The sequence below is a fragment of the Xyrauchen texanus genome, chromosome 12, assembly GCF_025860055.1.
Source record: "Xyrauchen texanus isolate HMW12.3.18 chromosome 12, RBS_HiC_50CHRs, whole genome shotgun sequence".
Taxonomy (NCBI): Eukaryota; Metazoa; Chordata; class Actinopteri; order Cypriniformes; family Catostomidae; genus Xyrauchen; species Xyrauchen texanus.
Genome location: NC_068287.1, coordinates 44,208,396 through 44,219,640, shown reverse-complemented (window position 1 = coordinate 44,219,640; position 11,245 = coordinate 44,208,396).

Sequence of the window (11,245 nt, the reverse complement as noted above, 5' to 3'; positions counted from 1 at the left end):
GCAACAACTGATAAGTCGTAACGTGCCAATATAACACGAAAAGCTTGGGGGAAAGTCTTTCCCAACCTTGAGAAGATGCTAACTGGTGATTAGCGACTGGTTTGAGCGACGTGTAAGACTGGTTTGTTAGAAAGTGCCTCAACGGGAAAACCAGTGTGAGGTTATTTTAATGTTGAGTTCCATTCGACAAGTCGGATGTGGATTGTTTCTCCTTAATATCTCCGATCATGAAGGCATTCCGTTGCACGATGTTCAGAAACTGACATTTAAGGAAACAAAACTGCAATGCTCCAAAAAGCTCAGCAGCTATTCGATTGTCTAAAGAAAGGTTTCCCAGCAAGCAGCTTGTGGAGGATAAACGATGCTATGCAATGCTAGCAGTTGTTTTACAGTTGTAAGGTTATCCAAAAAGAGAGAGTGTATTTTATAGTATTTTATTCTGCAAATGCTTGATCAACTTTGACACATTGATGCTTTTTATTTGCTTAAAAGCTACAAATTTTCATGTACTTGTACTTGGGTAACAACGTGTTTGTCATGCACCTGCATCTCGGCGAGTTTCCAAGTTGGAAGCCCGACTTCAAGTGGCGTTCCATTGCACAAGTGGCGTTCCATTGCACTTTACTAAGTAGGAAGTTGGAAATTCCAACATTCCAAGTTGAATGGAATGCAGCATAAAACCAAAAACATGGTTAGGACATTGGACATTAGGCTAGAGGTTAATCTAGCCATAACTTTCAAGATATTAATGCAAAAAATGACTGAATTTAAAGTCAGGAGGAATAATTGAAAGTGCGACTTTCGTTCTAAGGAATGACTAAACAATTAGACAAATGTACACGTTAACTTGTTTCCATGTGATTCAAAGATCTTGGCATTTGCCTCCAGTGGTTTTGTCAGGTGATTGCACGCTAAAGCAACGTGGGATTTCAAAGCTGAGGAGGAAAGACTCGCCGTATCCCAAGTAAGATGTTACTCTGCGTGATCCAGCTGTCCTCCCTCACTTATTCAGAGGACAAACTGAGCACTCGCTTCCTTTGTGACTCTAAAAAACAACGCTGGCATTTTCATTTAATGTGCTGTTGGTCTCCAAGGGCCCGACACAAAAGGCACAAGCTCTTATTAAAGAATTAATCCTTTAGATATGTTCAGTGCTGGAGAAATGCTTTGTCTGATGAAAAACAGTGAGTTCTGCTGCAACAAAATGCTTCTGGTGCGACTGACTGTTAAATGTACAATTAAGGCAAAAAATACCTTTAGAGAGGAAGTTTTCGTAATCTTTTACATCAATATTTTAAGCAAGGTGGACATTCTTTAGTACGTGGAAGGATTTTCTGTCACAGTGACAAAGAAACAATCATTAAGACCACACACACACACACACACACACACACACACACACACACACAAACACTCATTAATCATATGCTGGGCAGCCTTGAGAAATAAGGATAAAAGAGAATAATTTCAGAATAAAATCAATCTCTTTTACTGTTGTGAGCTTTCGGGGAAAACAACCTCCATTTATCTTCAGAGACACGTGGAGTAACAGGCTGCCATCTGGAGTGGTTTACCTATAGCGCATATCTGCCATGTAGTGATACTATTGAAGAACATGTTCATAGATTAGGTAGAAAACATCAAATGTAAGATATTTGCGTCAACAAGGTTGTATTCATGGAGGAAGATCTGTCTCATTGAAACAGGGCAAACTAGATTTAAAGTCAGCAGGTAAAGTTGCGATGATGGTGAAATGTAAATGATTTTAAAATGTTTTTCTTTTCTTCTTCAGAACCAAAAGGAGGAAAATAAATGGTCACATGTTGCATTACAGTGTCCATGTTGAAAACCCCTTTAAAATCAAAGTTTTCTCCATTTGTGTTTGCTTTGATGACATCTAAATGCTAGTGAAAGCTGATAATGTAAACTTTAGGTAGATATGTGCATTTAAAACCTACAGTCTTTCTTTTTCTTTTGGTAAAATATTGTTGATTCATTAATTTTATCCCATAGAGAAAAATATGCGAATCCATACATTTTATTGAATCAATATTAAAATAAATTTAAAGTCTAACCCAAACCGAAACATGATTTTAGTAGGAAAATTATTTTGTGTACCACGGAAGAATCATCGTGGTTTGGAACGAGACGAGGGAAGTGTCATGCGGGTTATTGATATATATCAGTCATTTGTATTGCATGAATAAATATGGAATGAGTAACTAAATTTGTTCACTATGGAGTCCCTTAGAGGCCCCTTTTGCATTCCTTCACAATTCATTCCCTCTAAATGTGTTTTTCGTTCCCTCACAATATTTTGCATTCCCTCGCAATACGTTTTGCGATAGTTTTGCATTCCTTCGCAGTACGTTTGTGATAGCTTTGTGTTCACTCGCAATATGTTTGGGTTAGCTTTGCGTTCCCTCGCGATTCATTTGCGATAGCTTTGCGTTCCCTCGCAATACGTTTGCTATAGCTTTGCATTCATATGTTTGCGATAGCTTTGCGTTCCCTCGCAATATGTTTGGGTTAGCTTTGCGTTCCCTCGCGATTCATTTGCGATAGCTTTGCGTTCCCTCGCAATACGTTTGCTATAGCTTTGCGTTCCCTCGCAATATGTTTGGGTTAGCTTTGCGTTCCCTCGCGATTCATTTGCGATAGCTTTGCGTTCACTCGCGATACGTTTGCGATAGCTTTGCTTTCCCTCGCAATATGTTTGTGATAGTTTCACGTTCCCTCGCAATACGTTTGCTATAGCTTTGCATTCCCTTGCAATACGTTTGCGATAGCTTTCCGTTCCCTCGCGATACGTTTGCGATAGCTTTGCGTTCACTCGCAATACGTTTGCGATAGCTTTGCGTTCCCTCGCAATATGTTTGCGATAGCTTTGCGTTCACTCGCAATACGTTTGCGATAGCTTTGCTTTCCCTCGCAACATGTTTGCGATAGCTTTGCGTTCCCTCGCAATATGTTTGCGATAGATTTCCGATCACTCACAATATGTTTGCGATGGCTTTGCGTTCCCTCGCAATACGTTTGTGATAGTTTCACGTTCCCTCGCAATACGTTTGCGATAGCTTTGCATTCCCTTGCAATACATTTGTGATAGCTGTCCATTCCCTCGCAATATGTTTGCGATAGCTTTCCATTCCCTCGCAATATGTTTGCGATAGCTTTGCGTTCACTCGCAATATGTTTGTGATAGCTTTGCGTTCCCTCGCAATATGTTTGCGATAGCTTTCCGTTCCCTCGCAATATGTTTGCGATAGCTTTGCGTTCACTCGCAATATGTTTGAGATAGCTTTGCGTTCACTCGCAATATGTTTGCGATAGCTTTGCGTTCCCTCGCAATATGTTTGCGATAGCTTTGCGTTCCCTCGCAATACGTTTGCGATAGCTTCGCGTTCCCTCGCAATATGTTTGCGATAGCTTTGCGTTCCCTCGCAATACGTTTGCGATAGCTTCGCGTTCCCTCGCAATATGTTTGCGATAGCTTCGCGTTCCCTCGCAATATGTTTGCGATAGCTTTGCGTTCCCTCGCAATACGTTTGCGATAGCTTCGCGTTCCCTCGCAATATGTTTGCGATAGCTTCGCGTTCCCTCGCAATATGTTTGCGATAGCTTTGCGTTCCCTCGTAATATGTTTGCGATAGCTTCGCGTTCCCTCGCAATATGTTTGCGATAGCTTTCCGTTCCCTCGCAATATGTTTGCGATAGCTTTGCGTTCACTCGCAATATGTTTGTGATAGCTTTGCGTTCCCTCGCAATATGTTTGCGATAGCTTCGCGTTCCCTCGCAATATGTTTGCGATAGCTTTCCGTTCCCTCGCAATATGTTTGCGATAGCTTCGCGTTCCCTCGCAATATGTTTGCGATAGCTTTGCGTTCCCTCGCAATACGTTTGCGATAGCTTGCGTTCCTCGCAATATGTTTGCGATAGCTTTGCGTTCCTCACATCGTTTGCGATAGCTGCGTTCCCTCGCAATATGTTTGCGATAGCTTTGCGTTCCCTGCAATACGTTTGCGATAGCTCGCGTTCCTCGCAATATGTTTGCGATAGCTTCGCGTTCCCTCGCAATATGTTTGCGATAGCTTTGCGTTCCCTCGCAATACGTTTGCGATAGCTTCGCGTTCCCTCGCAATATGTTTGCGATAGCTTTGCGTTCCCTCGCAATATGTTTGCGATAGCTTTGCGTTCCCTCGTAATATGTTTGCGATAGCTTCGCGTTCCCTCGCAATATGTTTGCGATAGCTTTGCGTTCCCTCGCAATACGTTTGTGATAGTTTCGCGTTCCCTCGCAATACGTTTGCGATAGCTTTGCGTTCCCTCGTAATATGTTTGCGATAGCTTCGCGTTCCCTCGCAATATGTTTGCGATAGCTTTGCGTTCCCTCGCAATACGTTTGCGATAGCTTCGCGTTCCCTCGCAATATGTTTGTGATAGCTTTGCGTTCCCTCGCAATATGTTTGCGATAGCTTTGCGTTCCCTTGCAATACTTTTGCGATAGCTTTGCGTTCCCTCGCAATACGTTTGCGATAGCTTTGCGTTCCCTCGCAATACGTTTGCGATAGCTTTGCGTTCCCTCGCAATATGTTTGCGATAGCTTTGCGTTCCCTCGCAATACATTTGCGATAGCTTTGCGTTCCCTCGCAATATGTTTGTGATAGCTTTGCGTTCCCTCGCAATATGTTTGCGATAGCTTTGCGTTCCCTTGCAATACTTTTGCGATAGCTTTGCGTTCCCTCGCAATACGTTTGCGATAGCTTTGCGTTCCCTCGCAATACGTTTGCGATAGTTTCGCGTTCCTCTCAAGAGTTTTGCGATAGTTTTGCGTTCCCTCGCAATATGTTTGCGATAGTTTCGCGTTCCTCTCAAGAGTTTTGCGATGGTTTTGCGTTCACTCGCAATACTTTTGCGATAGCTTTGCGTTCCCTTGCAATATGTTTGCGATAGCTTTGCGTTCCTCTCAAGAGTTTTGCGATAGTTTCGCGTTCCCTCGCAATATGTTTGCGATAGTTTCGCGTTCCTCTCAAGAGTTTTGCGATGGTTTTGCGTTCACTCGCAATACTTTTGCGATAGCTTTGCGTTCCCTCGCAATATGTTTGCGATAGCTTTGCATTCCCTCGCAATATGTTTGCGATAGCTTTGCATTCCCTCGCAATATGTTTGCGATAGCTTTGCATTCCCTCGCAATATGTTTGCGATAGCTTTGCATTCCCTCGCAATATGTTTGCGATAGCTTTGCGTTCCCTTGCAATACTTTTGCGATAGCTTTGTGTTCCCTTGCAATATGTTTGCGATAGCTTTGCGTTCCCTCGTAATACGTTTGCGATAGCTTTGCATTCCCTCGCAATATGTTTGCGATAGCTTTGCATTCCCTCGCAATATGTTTGCGATAGCTTTGCGTTCCCTTGCAATACTTTTGCGATAGCTTTGCGTTCCCTTGCAATATGTTTGCGATAGCTTTGCGTTCCCTTGCAATACTTTTGCGATAGCTTTGCGTTCCCTTGCAATATGTTTGCGATAGCTTTGCATTCCCTCGCAATACGTTTGCGATAGTTTCGCGTTCCTCTCAAGAGTTTTGCGATAGTTTTGCGTTCCCTCGCAATATGTTTGCGATAGTTTCGCGTTCACTCGCAATACTTTTGCGATAGCTTTGCGTTCCCTTGCAATATGTTTGCGATAGCTTTGCGTTCCTCTCAAGAGTTTTGCGATAGTTTCGCGTTCCTCTCAAGAGTTTTGCGATAGTTTTGCGTTCCCTCGCAATATGTTTTCTATAGTTTTGCGTTCCTCTCAAGAGTTTTGCGATAGTTTTGCGTTCCCTCGCAATATGTTTGCTATAGTTTTGCATTCCTCTCAAGAGTTTTGCGATAGTTTCGCGTTCCTCTCAAGAGTTTTGCGATAGTTTTGCGTTCACTCGCAATATGTTTTCTATAGTTTTGCGTTCCTCTCAAGAGTTTTGCGATAGTTTTGCGTTCCCTCGCAATATGTTTGCTATAGTTTTGCATTCCTCTCAAGAGTTTTGCGATAGTTTCGCGTTCCTCTCAAGAGTTTTGCGATAGTTTTGCGTTCACTCGCAATATGTTTGCTATAGTTTCGCGTTCCTCTCAAGAGTTTTGCGATAGTTTTGCGTTCCCTCGCAATATGTTTGCTATAGTTTTGCATTCCTCTCAAGAGTTTTGCGATAGCTTTGCATTACCTCGGAATACGTTTGTGATAGTTTCACGTTCCCTCGCAATACGTTTGCAATAGCTTTACATTCCCTCGCAATTAATTTGCAATAGTTTAGCTAATTATTACCATAGTGTTCGTTTTCCTGTATTATCACTTTGGTTTCACTACACATATCATGGTTAAATGGTTACTGTAGTAAAACCATGGTACATTTATTGTGAGGGCACTTAAAACTCTCTCCCTAATTCCCTCCCTGTCCTCTAAGGGGATCCATAATTTACTGATATTTCTCTTCTTAAAATAATGTTTTAAATAGGAGGCTAGCTAAAATGTAATGCCTGCACTGTATCGATTTGAAATTTGTTTTGTTGATTGGATTGTCTCTATGGGAATAAAAGTCATACCTTTTCGTATGAGCCAATTTGTATGATATTATATGATTTCGCAATCTCGTTTGAATTATTACAGCTTGCCACGAGACCAGGGAGGTAAGGGACACATTTATCCACTGCAATGCTGCATATCTCAATTCCACCTGCGACTGACTAGCAAGTAGTTTAGAAAAAGGACACACTCTTTGATTAGTTCTGCCCCTACTTCCTGTTTCAACTTTAACATCAGAGATGTCAAACCACTTTATGGCGTATTTAAAGTCTATATAAACGGTGTGTAACTAATGAAAAATGTTCTTGATTTGCAAATTGTTTTTTCGAGCAGCCTGTAACTAAACATATTTGATTGCTATTGTAATTAATTATAATCATGTGAAATATGAACCCTGTATTGTAAAGTCTTGCTAACTTTTCTTGTCAGTCAGTGGAATGTCATGGAGCCCTGTTACTGCTGAGCCATGAGGTTTAACTACAGTATATATATAACCCGTGAGACCTGTGTCATGTCAGTTACAAGTAGACAAAAAGCATAATATATTGTAAGTCTGAAATGTACAGAATACAAATTAAGCAAAACTATGTACACATTATTCACGGTGCTTTTAAAGGCCATGTATACATGAAGCACCTGCACTATATTTCTGCAAAAGATGACTTATGGTATCAAAAGCAGTGAGGTCAATAATAAATGTGCTCGTGCCCAGCATACTCTTCCTCTCTGAACAATCATACAGCTGTTAGATATGGACACTGCCACAGTTCTACCAGTCCTATAAGATTATTCAAAGCCATTATCAGCCTAGTATATCGCTAAATAATGGCAGAAACGACCTATAATTGCACATCAGAGTATTCAAGTTATGAACTAAGGAGGCAAGAAATGTTTCATGAACCCATAATAGTTCTGTCACCATTCACTTTCATTGAATGGAAGACGATGCATTAAAAGTGAATGGTGACTGAGGCTGTCGGTCCCTAACATCTTCTTTTGTGTTCCTAAAGAAAGAGGGGGAACTGTCCCTTTAATATATGTTTGGTAAGGTTTCATATCCACTATGTGGTCTGGTGCACATTAAAAAGTTCAGTTGTGCATACATCTTCCTATATGTGTAGGCCAAGCGAATGTAATTGTGTATTTTCAATGAGTGTACTGTATGTTGTGGAAAATGTCAATTATTCTGATGCATATTTTTCTTGAACACATTAAAAAACATTATAAAACATGTATCACCTTTTATCTTTGGCTGAATGATATATAATAGGAGGCCACTAACACATGAGCACGTTAACATGCCAATCTAACATCGACTGTGCTTAATATGCCAACGATATGTGTGGTCATACAAATGGCTTTCCTTTATCGGTGTATGGTCATAAATGGTTTAAAATTCAACTGGTCGTCAAGAGTGGAATTTGTCACTGTTTGTTAGAGAATAACTAAACGTTTTTCTTGCTTTGCCTGATTATAAATAAGCTGATTTTGGGGAGTTATCGGCGCATTTGTGTGCATTCAAACAGGCTAGTTTTTTTCACATAAAGGGTCCTATTTTAAGAGTTCAAGCGTTAAGCACAAATCAGAGCCTTAAGCGCAAAGTTAGCATAACTTCGTAAGCATACGCTAAGTCTAAGCGCAAGTGGGTTTGGCAAAATCATGCGTGCAATGCACAAAAATGCTGTTTAATTCTGAGGTTCTTCTCCGGTTATTTCACGTCTGCATCCTATTATAGCGTAATGGGGGCTCGTCACCTGGGCTGTAATTACTCTAACACCTGTCTCTCATTATAATGATGGCGGAGGGAGACCTGATGAGGCTCGCCAGAACGTCAAAGTAGCAGAAAGACTGGCTCTGAAGCCCAGAGACTGCTTATATTGAAAAGCCCTGTTTGAGTCGGCCACTGAGAGCCATTTCTTTTTTTGTATTAATCATATATCAGCACGGCACTTTATTAGCCAGCCTCAGACTGGACATTTCATACTTCTCTTAATAACACACAGGCAACTGACTATCAACCAACTGCTGAATGTCAACACAACACTTCATATTTATTTCCAGTGGTTACACTTGAACCCAAGACGTTCCCCCACTGTTGCACTCGTGTTTATGGTTGAGTGACAATAAAGGGATTTGATTTGATTTTGGTGTTTTTACTCTAGAGGGCACACAAAATTATTTCTGTCAGTGAGAAATACATGGATGTTACTTTAGACTGTGATGAAATTAAAAGAATCTCAGAATGTTATTCATGTACCCCCATTGTCACCTCAAGTACCCCCAGGGGTACGCCTACCCCAGACTGGGAAACACTGTGTTAGTGCATTTGCATGCACCAGCTTTTACCGATTATGCTTAATAACCCGACAACGTGTAAGTCATGATGTAAATGCCTAAACAATTTTCTTTTATCTCGGTAAGGTCATAAGTGGTTTAAGCATAAACATTGATTGCTCCTCCCCCCATTACCCCGATTTCACATTGCACGTAAACTCCTTTACCAGCTTTCTTACCGACTTATCTAATGTGCGCATGTCAGTTATCATTTTGATGTCAAAGGCAGAGAATAATGATAAATTCAAGTCCTCCTGGGAATTTCAAACTGATGAGGTGAGAAATCATAAATTAAATGTGATGTGTTCAAAGGTCTTTAAGAACTGACCCGTTTTGCAATTTCCCTAACCCTAATCCTAACCCTAACCCAACCTAACCCTATCAGTAACCTAACCCTAACCTAACCCTAACCCAAACCTAACCCAAACCCTAACCTAACCCTAACCCAAACCCTAACCCAAACCCTAACCTAACCCTAACCTAATTTAACCCTAACATAACCCTACCTAACCCTAACCTAAACCTAACCCTAAAATAACCAAATCCTAACCCTAACCCTAACCTAACCCTATCAGTAACCTCACCCTAACCTAACCCTAACAGTAACCTAACCCTAACCTAACCCTAACAGTAACCTAACCCTAACCTAACCCTAACCCAAACCTAACCCTAATCCTAACCTAACCTAACCCTACCTAACCCTAACCTAACCTAACCTAACCCTAACCTAACCCTACCTAACCCTAACCTAACCTAACCTAACCCTAACCTAACCCTACCTAACCCTAACCTAAACCTAACCCTAACATAACCAAATCCTAACCCTAACCTAACCCTATCAGTAACCTCACCCTAACCTAACCCTAACAGTAACCTAACCCTAACCCAAACCCTAACCCTAACAGTAACCTAACCCAAACCCAAACCTAACCCTAACCCTAACCTAACCCTAACATAACCCTACCTAACCCTAACCTAAACCTAACATAACCAAATCCTAACCCTAACCTAACCCTATCAGTAACCTAACCCTAACCTAACCCTAACCCTAACAGTAACCTAACCCTAACCTAACCCTAACAGTAACCTAACCCTAACCTAACCTAACCCTACCTAACCCTAACATAACCAAATCCTAACCCTAATCCTAACCTAACCCTATCAGTAACCTAACCCTAACCCAAACCCAAACCCTAACCTAACAGTAACCTAACCCTAACAGTAACCTAACCCTAACCCTAACCCAAACCTAATCCTAACCTAACCCTAACCCAAACCCTAACCTAACACTAACCTAAACCTAACCCAAACATAACCAACTCCTAACCCTAACCCTAACCTAACCCTATCAGTAACCTAACCCTAACCTAACCCTAACAGTAACCTAAACCTAACCCTAACCCTAACCCAAACCTAACCCTAATCCTAACCCTAACCCTAACCCAAACCCTAACCTAACACTAACCTAAACCTAACCCAAACATAACCAACTCCTAACCCTAACCCTAACCCTATCAGTAACCTAACCCTAACCTAACCCTAACAGTAACCTAAACCTAACCTAACCCTAACCCAAACCTAACCCTAAACTAACCTAACCTAACCTTTTTTTTAACCCTTTTTTAAGAGTTTAACCCTTTACTGACAGCACAGAGTCTCCTGAACTGAGATCAGTCGGTTTAAATTCATTTAAATTAGACGTTGGGTATAGCGAAGCCAGAATACAACGTCCACGCGTGTGTAAGCTGGGTCAGACAAGGTTAATACGCTGATTTGTAATAGTTAGCAGCATATTGCTGCGCATGTGCATTATTCTAGAGTTAAGAAATGTTGTATTTCTTCCTTTTGACTTTTGGTTGAAATATGACCCAGATGTGTCCTTGACAGGTTTAGTGAGTCACACAATAAGGAGGACACGGCAAACTAAAGTTAGATCACAGTCCCGTGCTATAATTATTCTGCCCTTGGGTGAGCCACTTGGTATCTGAAAGTAATTACTAAAAAAACTGGCACACAAGTCAATACCTCATGTTTCTTATCAACCTGTCTCTTGTTTAATAGCACATCTGCAGCCAAAAGAGACTAACATTTAGTTTATTGTGCCTGACAGCCACAAGCTTGTCACCCAACATGCTTCATTACCCCTGACACGTATGAGTCAATCTCCAGCTGGCCACAGATACTGCAGCTCATTTCCAGCAGAGAATATCAGGACATGTCAGCCTATGGGGTCAGCCGCTCATAAAGTGCTCTTTTAATGCAGATGTTAATGGATGGATAAAATGAAGTGGTACAGAAGTCAAGCTGAAGGGCTGAGACTCTGAATCACTCCACAGCGGCCGGTGAAACAACA